The sequence below is a fragment of the Myotis yumanensis genome, unplaced genomic scaffold (genome assembly GCF_028538775.1).
Source record: "Myotis yumanensis isolate MYYU_CA2020_CCGP unplaced genomic scaffold, mMyoYum1.0.hap1 SCAF_12, whole genome shotgun sequence".
In the NCBI taxonomy this organism is placed as follows: domain Eukaryota; kingdom Metazoa; phylum Chordata; class Mammalia; order Chiroptera; family Vespertilionidae; genus Myotis; species Myotis yumanensis.
The window spans coordinates 18,493,593-18,512,372 of record NW_027223763.1 but is presented as its reverse complement, the minus strand read 5'-3'; the positions used below and the strand labels follow the sequence as shown (position 1 = coordinate 18,512,372).

At 46.2% G+C, this 18,780-nt stretch overlaps 1 protein-coding gene and 1 long non-coding RNA gene across 11 annotated transcripts in view; one reads left to right on the top strand and one right to left on the bottom strand.

The window, feature by feature from the left end:
- The window catches only part of PALM2AKAP2 (PALM2 and AKAP2 fusion), a 372,804-nt gene that overhangs the window by 315,974 nt on the left and 38,050 nt on the right, over positions 1–18,780 (top strand). The gene's annotated exons all lie outside the window — the stretch shown is intronic.
- LOC139020444 (uncharacterized) lies at positions 11,708–17,659 on the bottom strand. Its single transcript, XR_011473313.1, has 3 exons — positions 17,550–17,659; positions 12,317–12,588; positions 11,708–11,918 (listed from the first exon to the last, which is right to left on the bottom strand). It is a non-coding gene; the product is annotated as an uncharacterized lncRNA (long non-coding RNA).

The window sequence follows — 18,780 nt, the reverse complement described above, 5'->3', positions numbered from 1 at the left end:
GTGTCAGGCCCAATCTGGCTCCAGTTGGTGATGGCTAATGTGGTCCAGCTCTGTTAATAACGCACCACAGGCACCTGGCTCTTTCTTCGGGCTAACCTCAATGGGGATGTCCAGGTGGCCCCTGTGTGATGCATGGCAGGCAGTGTTCTTTTCCCGCCCTACCAGTCAGTCACATACTGGGATTTTGCTAAATGTCAGGTGCTAGGGACCCAAAAATGAGTCTGATGCAGTCCTCCATGTACAGGCTAGTGATCTTCCTGCTACTTCCTGGGAAAGAGACATTGTGGGGACTAGGATAGTAAATTTGTCATAAACATGCAAAGGAAGGCTGTTGGTATTTTATTTTTATTCATAGCAAGAGTGATGTTATAATAAGGGATTTGTTTATGTATTAAGTACTCTTTTCATAGAATCACAGAATTTTCAAGCTCATTAAGAATGCTGGTTCAGTAGCTGCATGACCTGGGTCCACCTCGAAGTTGACCTTTCTGTAAGATGGAGGTAACAATAGCACCGATTTCACAGGTTTATAGGGGCATGACATGAAGTATTTCATAAAAAGTGTTCTGAATCCAGCCTCGCACTGCAGGCTGTGTTACTTTTAAACCTCTGATTCATTCATTCATCAAAATAGTGGTGATGGTTGCACAACTCTGTGAACATACTAAAAACCACTGAATTGTAGACTTTAAAAGAGTGGTTTTCACGGTATGTAAATTGCATCTCAATGAAGTTGTTATAAAAGGAAAATTAATTGAGTACCTATTATGTGGCCGGCGCTGCCTTTTAAAACTGAGCAAGTAAGTGACTTGCTCAAGGTGAGTGAGTAGCAGAGATGCATCCAGAGCTCAAGTCCCCGGGCACACAAGCGTAGCTATTTGCAAATTGTAAAATGAAAATTGCAATTCAGATTGTAAGCCGAGGTCACTTTCTGTCCTGGCAAAGAGCCAGCCCTTGAGAAAAAATCATGCTAACACCTAAAACCTTAGCGTTCTCCCTGCACCAGCCATCTCCAGCAGTTCCCCTCACCTGCCACACACCTCCATGTTTTCCAAGACTTCACACAAATGCATTGTAAATGCCTACATAAACGTACTAGGGAAAACATAGTAAGATTCTCTCCAAATCTGGATATAGAATGGATACTTTTCAGTTAAGTTTTTCAGTTGAACTATTGCTTTCAATCTCCCAATTTCTAAAGTTAAGACTTAGCTGTCACCCTGGTTGGTGTGGCTCAGTTGGTTGAGCGTTGACCTGTGCACCGAAAGGTCACCGGTTCGATTCCGGGTCAAGGGCACATGCCCAGGTGGCGGGTTTGGTCTCTGGTCAGGGTGTGTACGGGAGGCAACCGATCGATATTTCTCTCTCACATTGATTTTTTTTTTCTCCTCTCTCTCCCTCTCCCTCTAAAATCAATTAAAAAAAAAAAAAAGAATTAGCTGTCAAAGGGAGAAAAAAAAAGTTATAGCTTCTAAGGAAAGAAAAGAATAGTGGTAGCTTCCTATTGCAAGACAGGGACAGTATTTAGAAATCACCCCCCACTCACCACCACCAAAACTAATAACAGATGTTCCCATGGTGACAAAATCTTATTCATTCTTGAGATTTGCTAAATCTAAAGATCGAGGCTACAGAAGAAGAGAGAAGTGCTTTAGAAATCAAATGGTAGCGTTTTTCCTGCCGAATCCCTTTGTATAGTAATTGAAACCATTTCAGACCCAGAGTCGCCCTGCAGCCTCCGGCTCCCTTCAGCCTCCTGCTTTCTCTGCCATATGCTTTGTTCTGGGATTTCTTCCGTCTCCTGACATCTGGTATTGAGGACAAGGGAAAACCGCTTCCCCTGAACCAGTGACATTACTATCAGGAAAAAATGGCTCAAGTTTCCAGGCAGCTCTGAATGAGACGTCTTCCTGGGTGTCCCGAGCAACTATCTTTAGGAAGGAAACCTAAGAAGGTACACGCTTTCAGCCCGAACATTTCCCCGAGATGAACTTGAAGTACTTCTTCCTTCAGTGGCCCAGACAACGCAGGCCTTTGCTAGCAGATGGCAGCATTACCTCACCTCACGGTTAATGAATAGGTTCGCCCCAGGGGGTGCAATTGAAGCACAGTCCATTATGAAATCTCATTTACTTTGCATGAATCAGTTCAGGAGTCCCGAGGAAACAAAACCTGAAAAATGAAAAATGATGAAATAGGACAGTAATGTACAGCTACTTGTCAAAATCAGGTTTGCCCTGAAACTACTCTGACTTGGCAGGTCGGAATTGTTGTAATTTGGCACTTTTGTGATGGAGAGGGTGTTTAGCTGAATTCCATTTCTCGTGAGGAGGAACAAAACCAGTTGTACATACCTTTTGCCTCTCCTTCTCTTTTCTCGGACGGTAGCATCTGGGGTTTATAATTTACCTCTGACAGCCGAGAGCCAGAGGGAAAGAGTGGAGGGAGAGGAGATGTCAAAAAGAGACTCACTTGGTTCACACACACAGCATGCATGCTTTTATTTTTTGCCTTAAGCACTTTGTCAAGAAAGATACTAAGAACTGGGTAATAGCCAGCTGGTGTGGCTCAGTGGCGGAGCGTCAACCCAGGAACAAAAAGGTCACGGTTTGATTCCTGGTCAGGGGATGTGCAGTATCGATGTTTCTTTTCTCTATTCCTCTCCTTTCCTCTCTCTCTAAAAAATCAATTTTAAAAATGTCTGAAAACTAACCTGAGAAAAAGAAATATTAAAAAAAAGAAGAAGAACTAGGTAATAGATTCTGTTCATCAAACAACTTCAGGCCTTTGTGACTCTGGTTTACCAAGGGCTCGACATTTGACCTTACCCCGAGCTGAGGTTTGAAAGGGCAAGGTGGGTAACACCCACCTAACCAGAGGGAGGCGGCGGTTGCATTGCTGCTACACTGGAAAGGGGAGGTAGAGGGGAAGAAGGCTGTGCCGCAGCCCCGTGCCCATCCACAAGAATCATTTAATATAAAATGGGCTCAGGTTTTGGTTCAGATGATGTGGTGATTTCCCCAAAGACCTCTGTTTACATGAGCTGGGGCAACGGAGCTGAGAAAGGTCCTTGGAAATGGATGACTTAAATTTCACGCCTCTACTTCATATCTGTGTCCCAGAGATGAAGCTCTTTGCACCAAAGAAAGGCAGGAAATCCGGAAGGACCTGATATGTAGACACTCAAAATGGCCCTCTGGCCTTTAGGAAGCCCACAAGGGTGCTCTTGTAAAAGAGGGGTTGTTGTTAGGATTTGGGCAAGGAACCTTTCTGATTAACTACAAGAAATCTCTCTGAATAACTACAAGGAACCTTGTGATAGTTTTACACTGAACACATGGCAAGAACATGTGAGACCGGCCCAAGCTGCCCTCAGCCTAGGAATGGAGTGGATTCTCACAGTGAACTTGAAGACTCTGGTCTGAGGATTGACCATGGTGAGGCAGAAGGTCTCTGCTGAGTGAGTCAAGGTTGGCTGCTGGGGTGAGTGCCTGGAGGACATTCCCAGAAGCTGAGTTTTGATGCCTTCTGAGGTCAACTCCATGTCCTACCAGACCTTTTCCAGGAACCTAGACTAGAAGAATGTGAATGGAGATGATGGAGACCATTCCACAGAAGGTGAAGGTTCTGAGAGCCAACCAGTCTCCATCAAGCAGTGGAGGTCCATAATGTGATCCTTTGGTTTCTAGTGGATGTTGTCTTCTCTAGAGCTTTCCTATCAAAATTAGGGATCAAACCTTGTTTTTTGAAAAAACAAAACAAAACAGCCCACCAGCATGGCTCAGTGGTTGATCATCTACCCATAAACTCAGAGATCACGGTTCAATTTCCGGTCAGGGCACATGCCCCGGGTTGTAGGCTTGATCCCCAGTAGGGACATGCAGGAGGCAGCCAATCAATGATTCCCTTTCATCATTGATGTTTCTATTTCTCTCTCCTCCTTTCCTCTCTGAAATCAATAAAAATATGTATTTAAAAAACAAACAAAAAAAAAAACAAGGCACACTAAGTGCCCCCCAAATTGAGTCCCTGCTCCTCCCACTGTATCCAGAACATTTACTGGGAACGAATTCTTTCCCGTTGTCACTTTCCGGATCTGCCTGAAAGACTCACAGAGGGAAGGAAACTGTGTCAGTGCCTCTCGGGAGATCGGCCAGGACAAGGCAGACAGGCAGCTGCACACTCATGGGCGCTTTCAGACGTAGACCTGCTGCTGCCTTTCTCCACTTGAGATCCTGGGGCAGCTGCTGCTGCCATTCCCACTGGCCTTCCTAGAGAGAGAGAACTCGGCTGACGTCGGTGGGCCTGCCTACAGTCATCCATATTCCTTCTGTCTCCCAGACAGTACTTCCTGGACTGTTAGAAAGATGCAAGTGTTCGAGAATAATACCAGAACTTATTATCCTGTATTAAGTATATATTTTATCAAGCAGAGAATAAACTTGCTGGCCAGTGTTCGTGGCATCATGTCTTTATTGTTTGTGTTATCTCCAGGGCTTGATTTAGAAAGGTTAAGGAGGAAAAGATCACTCAAACGTAAATAAATGGTAAATAAATAAATTATTTCAGACCTGGCTTCAAATCCACTTTTTTTTACAGGGCCACAGAAGGATAATCCTGAAGTCCTTGTACCCTGGAGGCTCAGGGCAGCCCAGATTCCATTCCCTGACCAGGCTCCTGGTCTTGCTGGGGGTTAGCCAAACCAGCAGGCCACTATCAGGACAGATAACCCAGGCTGGCTAAGCAAATGGTTCATCATTCCCCACCCCATACTTTAATCCTTTCAATGACACATTAAGTCTCAAATCCTACACGACCTGACCACAGCCACCTCTCTAGGCATCTTTTCCGCCATGAAGGGGAGGGAAAAAAATCACTTTCCTCTACCCATATTAGGTTCATTGGTTGGGGCCTTGAAAGTTAGACTGACAAAAGACAGATTGGCGAGAGAGAAATAAACCGAAGTTTATTATGTGTGTATTGTGTGTCTATTCAGGAACACTTAGTGATGGGTAACTCAAAGGGATGGTTAGAACTCGAGCTTCCACAGCATCTTAGCAAGGAATGATAATTTTTGTAGAGAAATAACATGACAAAGGGGAAAAGGACTTTGAGTTTCTAGGAGCAGCATATTGCGGGATAGTAATGGCAGAGAAGGGTTTGTTTTTACTGAGGGTTGTTACATATTCCTCTAATGCAGTGGTTCTCAACTTTCTGGCTCTTTAAATACAGTTCCTCATATTGTGACCCAATCATAAAATTATTTTCGTCGCTACTTCATAACTGTAATGTTGCTACTGTTATGAATCGTAATGTAAATATCTGATATGCAGGATGGTCTTAGGTGACCCCTGTGAAAGGGTCGTTCGACCGCCAAAGGGGTCTCGACCCACAGGTTGAGAACCACTGCTCTAATGCCATCTCTAGGCTGATAAGGGTCTAGAATGATCTCCGGTGATTAACTTCTGTTCTTCCTGGTAGAGAGGAGAGGGGCCACCTTTACACACGTATGTCCTGCTTTTAGGCAAACAGGGGAGGACCAAGAGCATTTCTTGTATCTGTTCATTCTCAGTTGCCTTCAGCTCAAAATAATCCTTATGTCAAAGTGGCATATTTTAGGATGGCATTTCTGCTACTTTTTACCAGTCACCAAAACTATCGCCATTTTTTGTAAGTACATTTCTTATAAGCTTGTCTTGCTCCCAGCTCAGGGCCTTTCACACCAACCTGGAACAGGCTTCAGTCCCCTTCAATCATCACCTCCTCAGAGAACCCTCCTGACTAGCTAAAATTCCCCTATTAGAGGTTGTCAAAGCTCTAGGTCCTTTTCACTCAAAGTACTTATCATAGACACAAGTTCACGTTTATTTGTGATTGAAAAGGTCTTATTTGCAGAGGGCAGCTCCATGCCTGGTTCTCCCCCTTGTGCCCAGCACAGTGTCTGAAACACAGTAGGCACCCATTTACAAGGGGGAGTGAATGAATAAAGTAAAGACCAGCATAGTATTCAGATGTCCAGCTCAGAGCGACTGCATAGTCTGTACTCAGGTTGCGGCAAGGGAGACACTGTGGTGAACAGCTCACGTTTCTTAGCAGTGGTGTTAAATTGAAAAGGAGAGCTTGCCATCTCTCACTTCAAGTTTCCATATTTTTCGGCCATTCTTAGCCTAAATAGCCAATGGAAAGTTCCTCTAGGGGAATGGGAGGGAATTCTAAAGAATCAGCTTTTGAGAAAACCTTGATCTTCATCTTATGCAAATTCTGCTTAGGAATTGGGAGCTGGAGTATGACCTTTGCTGAGAACCTTCTTTGCAGCGCTTCCTCTGGCTGATTTTTCTACTTTTTTTTGCATTTTTATCTTGAGGGGGAAAGTGCCCATATGAATCCACGTGGCACACCTCAGTTGCCCTAACGGGTGTATTTGTATTTGAGATTTGATCTGCTATCAGTAAAGGCACTGAAACCATGATGTCTGGGCTTAGATAAAGCTGGGCTCTTGGTCCCAGAGCCCCTTTGCATAGAGAGAAGTTACTTCTCTATTGGCAAAAAAAAAAAAAAAAAAAAAAAAAAATCATTTAAAATTTTTATTACTTTCTTTTTTGCTCAGACTTCTTTTTTGGGCACATAAATTTGGATCTATGTCTTCTTCCTCTGCTACTTTCTGCCCTATGTTATGATCCCTGGACCATCTAAAGGCACGCTAGTCATCATCTTGTAGGAATTCTCAAGGGTCTCCACCCAGGAACATGGAATCCTATTGAATTTCTGCCAAGGAGCTCTCCTATTACTGTTGTTTGCCACTTGGACAAACAGTTCTACACCTCCCTCCTCGTCTGTAATCCAAATGTAAATGCAGGCTAGGAAACTTACAGGAGTTCATTTTTTTTGGAGACAGAGGTGGGGGCAAGTTGCTATATTTATTATCTTGCATTGCGTACGGAGTCTGTCCAGATTTTTGTTTGGGTTTCAGACGTTTAGCCCCCAAACAAATTGAAATTTAAGCTGAAACAGGGCCAGAGTGGGTAATGTTTAAGATTCCTCCCAGAGCACAAATCGACCCTTCCCTTGAAACTACCCCTAAGTGCCATTCTTCAATCTTGAATCTCTGCGTTCCTAGTAAACACTCATGGTAAAAAACAGTTAACGATTAATCTGCCTGTGTTCCAGTGACTTGAAAAATAAGCATCCACACCTCGGAGGCCTCCTCTTATCCTGCCCTGAAGGATGGCTTTTATAGCTGGTGGGAAGCCTTGGTTTATCAGCTCCAATAGCTTGGAAATGCCTCCGACCTGAATAATTGGGATGAGCAGAGTCGCCCGAGCTTAGGAATTCCAAGAAGGCAGAGTCAAGATAGAGAGCTGCCAAAGCTCACAGCTGTGGAATGAAACCCGTTTCTGAACCTGATTCCTCGGCTCCGTCGTAATGTGCTTGGAACCTGGACTCACTTGAGATGTTTGTACCTGGTTAGAATGTTTTGAACCTGGAATTATGCTTCCTTTGTGTATTTATCTCTGAAACGTAATGATGATAGATCCAAGCTCTCTAGTAGGGCTGCTGTTGAAATCATAGAAGTACTGATTCTAGCTTTCCAGTGCTTCCCAAATGCCAAATGATGCATGGGATGGTGATCCACTGAGCCACACCAGCCAGGGCTCTGTCTACCTTTTTTAAAAATATATATATATTTTATTGATTTTTTACAGAGAGGAAGGGAGAGGGATAGAGAGTTAGAAACATCGATCAGCTGCCTCCTGCACACCCCCTACTGGGGATGTGCCTGCAACCAAGGTACATGCCCTTGACCGGAATCGAACCTGGGACCCTTCAGTCCTCAGGCAGACGCTCTATCCACTGAGCCAAACCGGTTAGGGCTGTCTACCTTTTTTTAATGGTGACTTTAATGAAGAGTCTTATCAAAGTTAATAAGTCAAAAGCTTAAATAGATACGGATCCTGTGCCTTCCTTTGGAATTGACTTGTAGTAAAGCCCTTGGGTTAATTATACCAGAAAAGGGCACACACAGAATTTGTGAGGTAAATGGGTGCTTTTTAGTTCCTATGCGATAACAGTCGATACTAGAGGCTCCATTGTAGCATCCGAATGTCTATATTATTGCTCCTCAAATTTTGGTTGCTCTGTAGATCCTACTTGGAAATTGAATTGTAAGAACTAAATTAACTTCGATGTACTTGATGGAAGCATCTTGTTTTTCTACAGTTTGGGGGAGATTTGTCATTGACATTAGGTGGGTTTTTTTTTAAGGATTCTGGTTCCTTGTCCACATGGGCACACGAAGTCCATATGTCATTAAAGAAATGAGTTTTTAATACCGTCCAATTGGTGGCCACAAATTAATATGTTTAAAACACCTGTTATTGGCTGGATTCATCACATTTACTGTCATCATTGCGCATCACTGTGGGGTAGTTGGTCTCACTTTTATTTTATTACATGTGGGTGGACAAAAGTTTATCAGCAGGCAAATCCAAGAGGAAGTAGGTTTATTACAGGTACCTTTTAGACTTGCAAGGGCCCTCAGCTAGTTAGTTAATTTTGCACAATAGTCTAGCAGTTTTCATTTTAAACCTTTTTGTATAATGCTGTGAGAACCTCTGCTTGATAAAGCAAAGCAGTCCAGGTTGAAACAGCCTTAACTATTTTAGAAATTGTCAAGTGGCTCCATCTGCATATTTTTTGCATTGATAAGAGTACTTCTTTGGCAAACATGTTTTGTGTTGTTTTTTTTTTTTAAGAGGAAAACCTTGGGTCTGTCAGGTTAGTTTTATTCCGAGGTGGAGACCCCGTTGGAACTGCACAGGTCTCAGCTTCAACCCCAGATGATCAGCATTGAAGACTGAAGATCAGTATCTGTGACTGCAAAGGAGTCCAGAAGTCCTGAGAGCTGGGTCCAGAGGTGGTTGGCAGGAAGGAGGTCCGAATTCCAGAAGAACAGCTCTGGGAGCGTGAAGTAAAGCAAGGACCTAAAGGAGAAAAATCAAACTTCTGAGCACCTCAAGACTCCTCTGGGCGCTATTGCTGGGGGCGCGGGAAAGGCTGCAGTGTCATTGAGGTGGGAAGGGAGAAGGCTCCCTTGTTGGGGGCGCACTGAAGGAGAGAGGAAGTGGGAAGAGAGAGGTACATAAAGCGCTCAGTGCCTCTCAGTGAGGCCAGGTGTGCCCGGACCACTGTGCTGCTCCCAGGTGCAGCAAGGTAGGAGGCCTCGGGGAGGGGTTTGAGAGGCTTGGAGGACAGAGGCTTGCGTTTGCTTTGTGCGTGTACACAAAGACATCATCCATCAACAGCCCAGAAATTGGGCTGCCATTCGGTTCTCAAACAAATGGCTTGTTTATTAAACTGAAAGCGGCCATCTCCATTAGGAAATATTCAATTCCAGCAGTTAGCCTGGAGGGGTAAAGAGCCTCCCTCCAGACCACTTTGCCCTGTTGCCAAACAATGCTTTGATGTGCAAGGGGCTCCTAATGGAAGATAAGGCTTCTGTGAACCTAGCATTTTAAGGATGGGATTATCTCTGATTGTTAACCACTGATTGACATTATTTGTTATGCAAAGGCTTAATGTGCATCTAGACGGAGGCAGACGAACGTGCAGAAGTATTCTAGTTATTTAGTTGCTTTTAGAAGTCACTGTAGTAATTGGATCTCAGATCTTGAAGGCTTGGGTAGAAATGACAGTGGTTTCTTTCCCAAATAAGTGAGCATTTAAATTCCTTCAAGAAGTGGTCCTAATACTATTAAATTCCCAGGTTTGTTTGTTTTTTGTTTTGTTGTGGTGTGTTTTTTTTACAGAAGTAAGTGGAACCATTTATTTTATGACATTAACAGAATCGTGAATTCAAGTGCTATGCAGATGTGATAAGTCAGCAATTGTGTGCTTGAGATTTGCAAATGAAAGAAGGCTTTTTCATTTGTTTTATTTTCAAATACTGACAAATGCTAGTGTTAGTTTACATACAATCTAGGAAAACATTAATTTCACAAATCAAGCTATTTCATATTGTTTTTGTCAGTATACCTTTAGTTTTCTAATATGCTTATAAGACCAAAAAGGGATATAAAAAATTAATTGCCAAAAATTTAGAAAGTAAATTAGGGTAGTTATTCCGCTACCTTAATACAATCAATAATTATATTCTTCTAGTCTGATTTCCCCCTATGTTTGCTGCAAAGATGTAATCTCTCTATCTAGATTCTGTTTTATACTTAACTAGCCTCATAGATATTTCAAAAATGTTGCCCCATGTTGCTTAATGGGCACAGAGTTTCTGTTTGGGGTGATGACAAGTTTTAGAAGTAGACAGTGGTGATGGTTGCACAACATTGTGAGAGGAATGAATGGCCACTGCATTATACACTTAAAATGGTAAAAACAGCCACTTTTAGTTTTATCTCTTTTACTTCAATTTTTAGAAAAGTATATGAATACTATTCCCCTATTTTTTTATTTTATTTTTTTTCTGTTTTGAGAGGTATAGCACTGACAGATTTCAGAGTTTGTAATGCCAGAAAAAAATTCTAGGGTGGAGTTTATTCTTCCTGGGATTCAAAAACTGAAACTTGTCAATACTATTAAGCATTTGTATGAAGCCGGTAATTCAGAGGGCAAATTTCAGCAGTGGGGTGGCCTGTTAAAACTTCAGAAACCTGGGGGTTGCGAGGTCATGTTTCAGGCTGAGGTCCTTAGAGCCCTGTGGGGACAGCAGCCTCCTGGTGGTGTCCTCAGGCCCTGGGAAGGTGACAGTTAGGACCTTCCCCGGTAGCCTTCTAGTTTACAAAAGTGTACATGCAAACCATGGCCTCAGGGAGCCCCAGCCATAACCAGGCAAATCTTCTGGAAGGATGGTGAGGAGCAGTTCATTCTCTGGACTGTTTCTCACACCATTTTGGATGGGGGTGGGGGGAGCCGGTTTGACCTGGGCCTTGTGAGGAAGCCCAGTGAGAGAGGGAAGGGCTTGAATTTGTGCCAAGCTTTGGGGGTAGGGGAAGGAAGATCCAGGGCAAGCCACAGTGATCTAGAGCACCCCCTGGGGTGGCTGGGGGCACCTTCCTGGACCACACATCTAACTTCTTGTACCCCTGGGACCTCTAGTCTGGAAGTGGTTGTTGTGCCGCGTTTATATTCCTGAATTCTGCAGTATTGCAGATGATGCGATCCAGGCTAAGGCAAGCTGCGTAGTGGAGTCTAATTGGGCTCCAGTTTTTAAACATCTCATGTTCTCTTGGGCTATTACTTTGTGTTGCTATCCCAACTCTGAAATTAATTGGCCTACCCCAGCGATTCTCAACCTTTTTCATCTCTTGGCACACATAAACTAATTACTGAACATGTGGGGCACACCAAAAAATGTATTATATTTTTTTGCCGAGCTGACAAAACAAAAAGTATAATTTTTATTCCTTTACACTGGGTGACTATTGTGTTGGCCGTTGTCATTTTTTATTTGACAGTCTAAGGGAAAAGAGGTCAGTGCCCTGACTAAATAGTTAGGTGTTGCATGTTTTAAAAGTTCTTGCTGCACACCGGTTGGAAATCACCAGCCCAATCTATTATTTTTAAACATGAATTAGAGAGTGAAATCAAGAGGCGATTTTAAAGAATGCTTTTCATGAGAAGGTCAACCACTTTACTGAAAGGAAAACATGCCAACTTCTACACTTTGGCACTGCAGTGACGTTGAGGAAGGGTAACTTAGGGGCCCGAGAACTCCCTTGTGACCCCCAGTCTTTGCAGGTAAAGCCTCACCTTCTTTCCTGTCACCATCCCCCAATGACCAAATATCTTGATAAGATGAGGTACAGGAGTTGAAACCATCTGCACCAATCCTGAGGTTCAGCATGATGTCACCAATGCAGGGAGCATGGCTCCTTGGGGCTATATTTTTTCATTTGGCGTAAGATGTGCTAAAAAAAAAACCAAAAAAATAACTTGGGGGGGGCGGGGGGGTTGGATGGGAGATTGAGCATTTTAGAATACAACAATGCAGCATCTTGGCTCTTGTCAACCTTTGAACTAGCCGGCCTGCTAACATCTCACAGCCTGAGATGTTTGTTGACTCTGGTCCCCACCCCCCGCAGGGAAGCCTCCTGTCCCCACACCCAGTCTCTGTTATTTCCTGTTCTGGGATCCCCCACCTTCTGCCTTGCTTGTTTGGGGGAGGGGTCCATGTCTGGAATGGACTGACTGACTGGATCCCTGCTATTGTGGGCGACACTGTGTACAAGACAAACAAACATTCTTGGGAGTGACCAGACATTATCTAGAGAATTTCAGCCACTCGGTTGAAGGGGAAGTCACTCACCTGGAGCATTTAGAGAACTCCAAGCATCTGAAGTAGGGGCAGAGGGCAGACACAGATTTTACAGGTACAGCGAAGAGCGCCAAGTGAACTCTTAGACTCCGTGAACCGTGGCGCACCATGTGTCTTGGGAAAGCAACAGGGATGTCACGAGTTGCTTCTTTCGGGTGGACTTGGCAGAGTTGGACACGCCAGGGCTTAGAGCTCAACTCTGTCACTTCCTTGCTGGGTGCCCTTGGGCAGATGACTGAAGTTCTGATCCTCAGTGTCTGCATCTGCAACATAGAGGTGATACCCTACTTTGGGGTGCTGCTGTGTGGATTTATTGAGATACCGTATGTAAAGGGCATAGTGAGATGCCTAAAATAATTGTCAGCCGTGTCATTTCTATTTCCCGTAAAGAAAACTGGCAGCAACTAAGCCAGAGAGCACCTGGGGAGAGTCGAGGCTCCATTCAGAGTGTGTGGCTAAGCAGATAAAGATTCCTGGAGCGAATCTTCCTTGTTTGCGAAGCCTGTAGTCCAGATCGGTTCAACCTCTAGGTCTGCATTTACAAGAGGCAAGATCGCGTTAAAGACCCTGAGACAGATTCCTCCAGTTAACCCCAGCATCGCCACTTACTGCCGATGCCTTGAGGCTACTCACTTAAAACCGTGAGTCCCCGGTTCCTGAACTGTAAGATCCAAGAACACTGGCTTCCCAGGCTGATGTTGAGAAATAAATGTGATTGTGCATGAAAATCACTTAGTTGCAGTACCTGGCGTATCACAAATGCTCACTATAACGTTAGAATCACCTGCTCATCGACCTCAGCAAAACCTTCAAGGCCTCGGGGCCCCTGTGTCCCTTCCCCAGTTTGACAAGGTGCCCACTCAGCGCCAGCTCCAGGACTTTGCAGCTTCAGGCTTTGCAAAGGGCCTTCTGTGGACAACAGTCTCCATGCCTATGGCCATTGCCACCTGCGCATGCCCTTACTCCACAGCTACGTCTTTACTCATCCTGTTTTGTCCACAAGTTTTTAAACATGCAAATACCTTGGGGCCAGGGCCTCTGGCAAGTCTTGAAAAATCCCATTATTGGCCTGCTTGCTGCTGGAGGAGAAAGAGTGACCGGCCTTGTGTGAGGGCCTGTCCTGTCTCAGTCACAAGGCCACTGCTTTCGCAGGCCGCCTCTGAGGTAATCTGGGTAACAGTGGGAAGGTAGGTGTGTTTCTTACTGCTGCTGCGCCAAATTACCGCAAACTCAGTGGCTGGAAATGAGAAATGTGTTTTCTCACAGTTCAGGAGGCCAGAGTCTGAGATCAGGGGTGGCAGGTTCGGTCTCCCCTGGAGGCTCTGAGGGGATCTGTTCCTGCCTTTCTCCCAGTTTCCGGGGGCTGCCCGACAGTCCTTGGCTCCTGGACTTGCAGATGCATCACTCCAATTTTCTGTATCTTCGCCTGTGTCTCTCTCTGTGTGTCCTTTCCTCTTATAAGAACACCAGTCATGGGACTGAGGGCCCACTCCAATCCCATCTGACCTCATCTTCACTAATTACATTTGCAAAGACTCAGTTTCCAAAAATGGCCACCTTCTTAGGTTCCAGGTGGGCATGAATGTTGGAGGGGACACTGTTCCACCTGCTACAATAATTATACCCATTTGACAGATGACGAACCTGAGTCTCAGAGAGAAGAGGAAACCCCCTGTGTAAGAATCACACAGTCCGTTTGCGACACAAATGGATTCAAACCCCGACCTTGTTTTCTCTAGACTCACGTTCTTCCTGCTGGATCTCCGCACCCCAACAAATAAATGGCGAAGTTAAAACAAGGGTCTGAGAACCAGGGCAGCAATATGGGGAGCAGCAGTTGACCACTAGATCAAAGGGGGCCTCCACAGGGTAAACAGGATGAGGCAGAGGCTGTGGAAACCAATGACAACCCCCTCTCTTGTGGCTGGTTTTCAGACTCTATCCTGTTGGCATAATCGTGTAATGCGTGGCTCTCAACCACAGTGCTTGCTCTGGGGACTCCAATGCCGGCCAGAGAGATTCCCCATAAATGAGACACCAGGTAGTGCTGTTGGCTTCAAGCAAAGGGGAGGAACACATTTCTTTGCATGAAGCCAAATCCCTTCCCCCAGCTTTCCCTGCACCCCATCTTACCACTGGCTCTGCTTATCATGTATCCCCTTGGTGGACGGAGAAATTCCGTGCTTTCCTTCTCCTGCAGAGGTTCCTTCCTGGCATTCAGAACCACAGAAGCAGTCGGCGGAAGCAGGTGACTGGCCCTCAGCTGCCCCCAGAGCTGGGCTGCCCAAACTTTCCCCAGAATGTGGTCCAGCAGAGCCGGCCCAGGGCAGGATTGGGAGAGCACAGAGCAGTGACAGGAAAGAGGGGGTTCCATGCGCTCCCCGGGTTCTGGCTACCGCACAGGGGTGCAGCAGAACCAGAGCTTTGTGTTAAGGGCAAGTTTCTCTTAGTTTCAACCAGACGCACCTCTGGTACCAGGCTCAGAATCTCAGTGGGCCTGGCTCGAGCCTTCGCTGCCCCAGCTGCCCTCCAGGCCCTGCTCTTCATCAGGCGGTGCCCCCAGGGCCTGCCTGATCCAGACTCGCCACTTGGTCCTGGCAGAGCAGACTCTCTGACCATCTGGACTTTCCTGGAGTCCTCTCGTTCTGCCAGCGTGTCAGAGTGAATGGGATCAGAGGGCTGTTTGTTGCCCGGTCTGCCTTCCATATGGCTTTGTGCTTTTAAAGAAAGTTAAGCAAAGGCCATTCATTCATGGATTTCTAGAACAAGCAGCAGTTCATGGTGACGCTAGTATCCATGATGACGGGACCTGCTCTGTGGGTGGCCATCTAAACCTTCTAGAGCAGGGGTGGGGAACCGTTTTCCTGCCAAGGGCCATTTGGATATTTCTAACCTCATTCGCCAACCATACAAATTATGAACTTGAAAATGATGTTCCTATGAAGAAAGCTCCTAGATTTATTGAATCTCAAGTCCCGCCCGAGGTTGCCTTGGCAGGGCCAGGCCAAATGATAAGGCCGGGCCGCACGTTCCCCACCCCTGTTCTAGAGCTGCCGGCAGTTCCCTTGCGATCCCTCAGCAGCTGATTCCATAGGATCAAACCCTGTTCCTGTTGGTAAGTGGTAGGTACCTCCTTTGGTTGAGTTTTCTTAGCGCTGACCAGGAATGTCATTTAAAAAGCATGTCTTGATTGTTGGGTTTTCTTGAGTGCTGCCTTAGGAATGGGAAGGCTTGTTCATTGGCACTTCCTGCCTTGGAGCAGGGAAGGGCTTGGTGATTCCTATAACTGGGTGACAGAAGGGCCAGGATCCTAAGCAGGTGTTGGATCCAGGGTCTGGGATGGCCTCCGCGCAGACTTATTGTCCATACCCTCCTTCCCCCCGCCCTCCAGCATTTGCTGTAAACTTTAATAAAAGACATGGTGAGCCTGGCCAGTGTGGCTCTGTGGTTGAGTGTCAAGCTATGACCCAGAAGGTCATAGTTCAATTCCCGGTCAGGGCACATGCTTGCCCTCTCTTTCTTTCTGTCTCCCTTCCTCTCTGAAATCAATTTTTTAAAAAAAATACAGGGTGATTTTGCTTATAGAAGACTCTATTTAGCAAACCCAAAATTTAAAAATTTTACTCCAAGCTCCAAAATACTTTACTAGAACAAAGAAATGTATTCGAATGGAGTGAATTGAGTCCCTGTGTGTGTGTGTGTGTGTGTTATAGGTGGATGGGGCAGTTATGAGATTAACTCATCCGCACATTTAAGTTGAATGGGGCAAAAAATGACTGTTGTTTAGAATAGCAGATAAAGTCAACCTCCAATTTTTATCCTCTACTTGACTTGATCAGACCTTGGGAAACTTTTCTGTGGGGGTTTCCTATGACAAATCCTGTCTGTGACATAGTCCATGAAGTTCTATGACATTCCAAAGAGGAATTTGGTTACTCAGAAAGTGTTTCACAACTTTTCTGGGCATTGGCAGCTCATGGGAGGAAAATGTCTGTGTATAACAATGAGTCAATGACGTAACTTCAATGAAAAAGGAAGATTAGATTCTCATACAATTGTGTAGCATGAAGGTCTGCTCCTAAAAGTGTGATAGGTTACTGCAAGAAAGCACACCTTCCTCGAGAGAAGGCCACGTTCTGATGCACGTTCGTTCATCACGGCGGAGTGAAGGCCTCCCTGCTCATTACGCTGGTAGAAGATGGAGACGGAGGTGTTGCAGGGCCTACCATGTAGCCAAGCCTTGGCCTGTGTAAGTCTACGTGTATTTAAAGCAGCGGTTCTCAACCTGTGGGTCACGATCCCTTTTGGGGGGTCGAACGACCCTTTCACAGGGGTCGCCTAAGACCACCGGAAAACACACATATAATTACATATTGTTTTTGTGATTAATCATTATGCTTTAATTATGTTCAATTTGTAACAATGAAAATACATCCTGCATATCAGCTCCTTTCCCAGGTCACCACTAGCTTCATCTGGTTCTGGCACGAAGCATCCCAGATGCTCCTCCCTCCCAAAACCTACCTTTTGGACAGTATTGAAGGCCATCAGGGTACCCTGGGAGATGGCAGGGTGCAGTGGGGAGTAAGAGCTTGGCAGTTGGTGAACCATTTTTTTCTTCTATAGAATAATGTTTCTTATAAGAATAACTGAGGCCATGGCTCGGACATAGCTGGGGGAGTCTGTATATCCAGGTATTTCCTGACCTCCAGGAGGTGCTGAGTCCAGATCTCCTAAAAGCCTTTCTGAGGAAGGTCGCTGCTCTTTCCCTTCTCACCAGTCTCCCCTCAATACATTAGGATGGGGTATGTCTGCTCTTCACCCGGTTAGGATTTCCTTTGGGTAAACAAGCTCCGACTTTAAATACTTTAGATTGTAAATATTCCCATCAGATTCACAACTCAGTGCAAATTGCTCTAAAGACCTGGCTTCTGCTGAGATGAGGGTCCTGGAGATGGGACTTGGAGGGGGGCCCTGACTGAAAGGTAAGGGGGAGAGGGCAGCCTCTTGGGGGACTCCACTGCCCTGGCCATTGAGAAAGGGCATCTGGAGGTCGGGGCCCATGGGTGTGCCTTGAACCGGGCCCTGGAGCAGTTTGAAAAGCAGCACACCTCCAGCTTCCCTATGCCCCAGGGAGCATGTGAGTGAGCCTTCCCCATTGCCCCCGCCCCACCACCACCACCACTCTGCCTCCACCTCCCCACTTTGCAATTCCTGGTCTTACCATTTTGAAGTCTGGCCTCTCCACTTTGCCTGCTTCCTTCTGGCTCCTCCTGACTTCAACAGATCCGCTGTGGACATTCCATCACACGAAGGTACAAGCACAGGATGGTATCATTTAGCAGAATGAACTCCTTCCAGTGAAGAGATAGAATTCTGACCAGGGGCATGAGGTCCTTCCCGGAACCCCGGAAAGCTCCCCTGGCAAAGCTGGCCAGGGTTTCGGCAGCAGCAGCCTCCGCTTGCTGTCTGGCTTGCTTTCTCTCAGCTCGGCCCTTACATCACCAGCCTCAGAACTACCCAATACTTCAGCTGCGCACGAGGCTCATGCTGACATCACACAATTACAGATTAGGGACAGAAAGGAAGTGAATGTGGGGGAGGGGGGGTCACCTAGTCTGACTTTCCCATTTCACAGACTAGAAAACTGAGTCCCTGAAGAGAAGCACGGTCTTCCCAAAGCCGCGAAGCAGCAGGCACATGGTTTCAAAGACAGTCTGTGGCTGCCTCGCATTTGCTCTTTAAGTTTCCCTTTTTGGCCCTTTGGATCAGCACAGCACCCTCCTGGGTCTGCTGCCCCCTGAACTGCCCAGTGTGGCTCCCGGGGGCCCAGCCCTGCCCTGGGTGGGATTGGTGGATTCTGAGCTCTGTTCCTGACCGCCCTGACCACGGGCAAGCTTTGGCTCCAGAGGCTGGGGCCCGCCCCTCTGTGGAATGGGTGAGACTCTCCATCCACCTTGCTGTTGGTGGGAGGAGCAAACAGAGAAGGTAGGTAAGGGTGTGCAGCGCCGAACTGGCACCCGGTAGGTGTGCCTTGCATATTTGCCGAATGATGGTCACAATACACTGATGGCCTCCAGACCCCAGCGGCCGAGCCTCACAAATTACACGTTGCTTCCCAGTCAACCAGGACATGTTTCAAAACAGCCTCACGTCCCCCAGTGCAAGGCACCCTCCCAGACTAAACAGAAGATTGGGTTACAGCCCTCCAAATTGCTTTTGGTAAACTCAGAAAAGTCAACCCATGCTCAGAGTCTGCCAAGCGGGAAGGGAAGGGGAAGGAGGAGCAGGAGCGAGGTGAGTGCTGCTGGCCCCGCTCTGCTCGTTCCTTCAGCCATGGGCGGCTGGGTGTGTGCTTTTGCAGCCTAAAGCCACCTTGCCGGTTGGATTTTTCCCGCTGCCTCGGAGGATAAGCCACCTTTCTGGAGCACCTCCCTGTGCCTTTGCCACAGAAT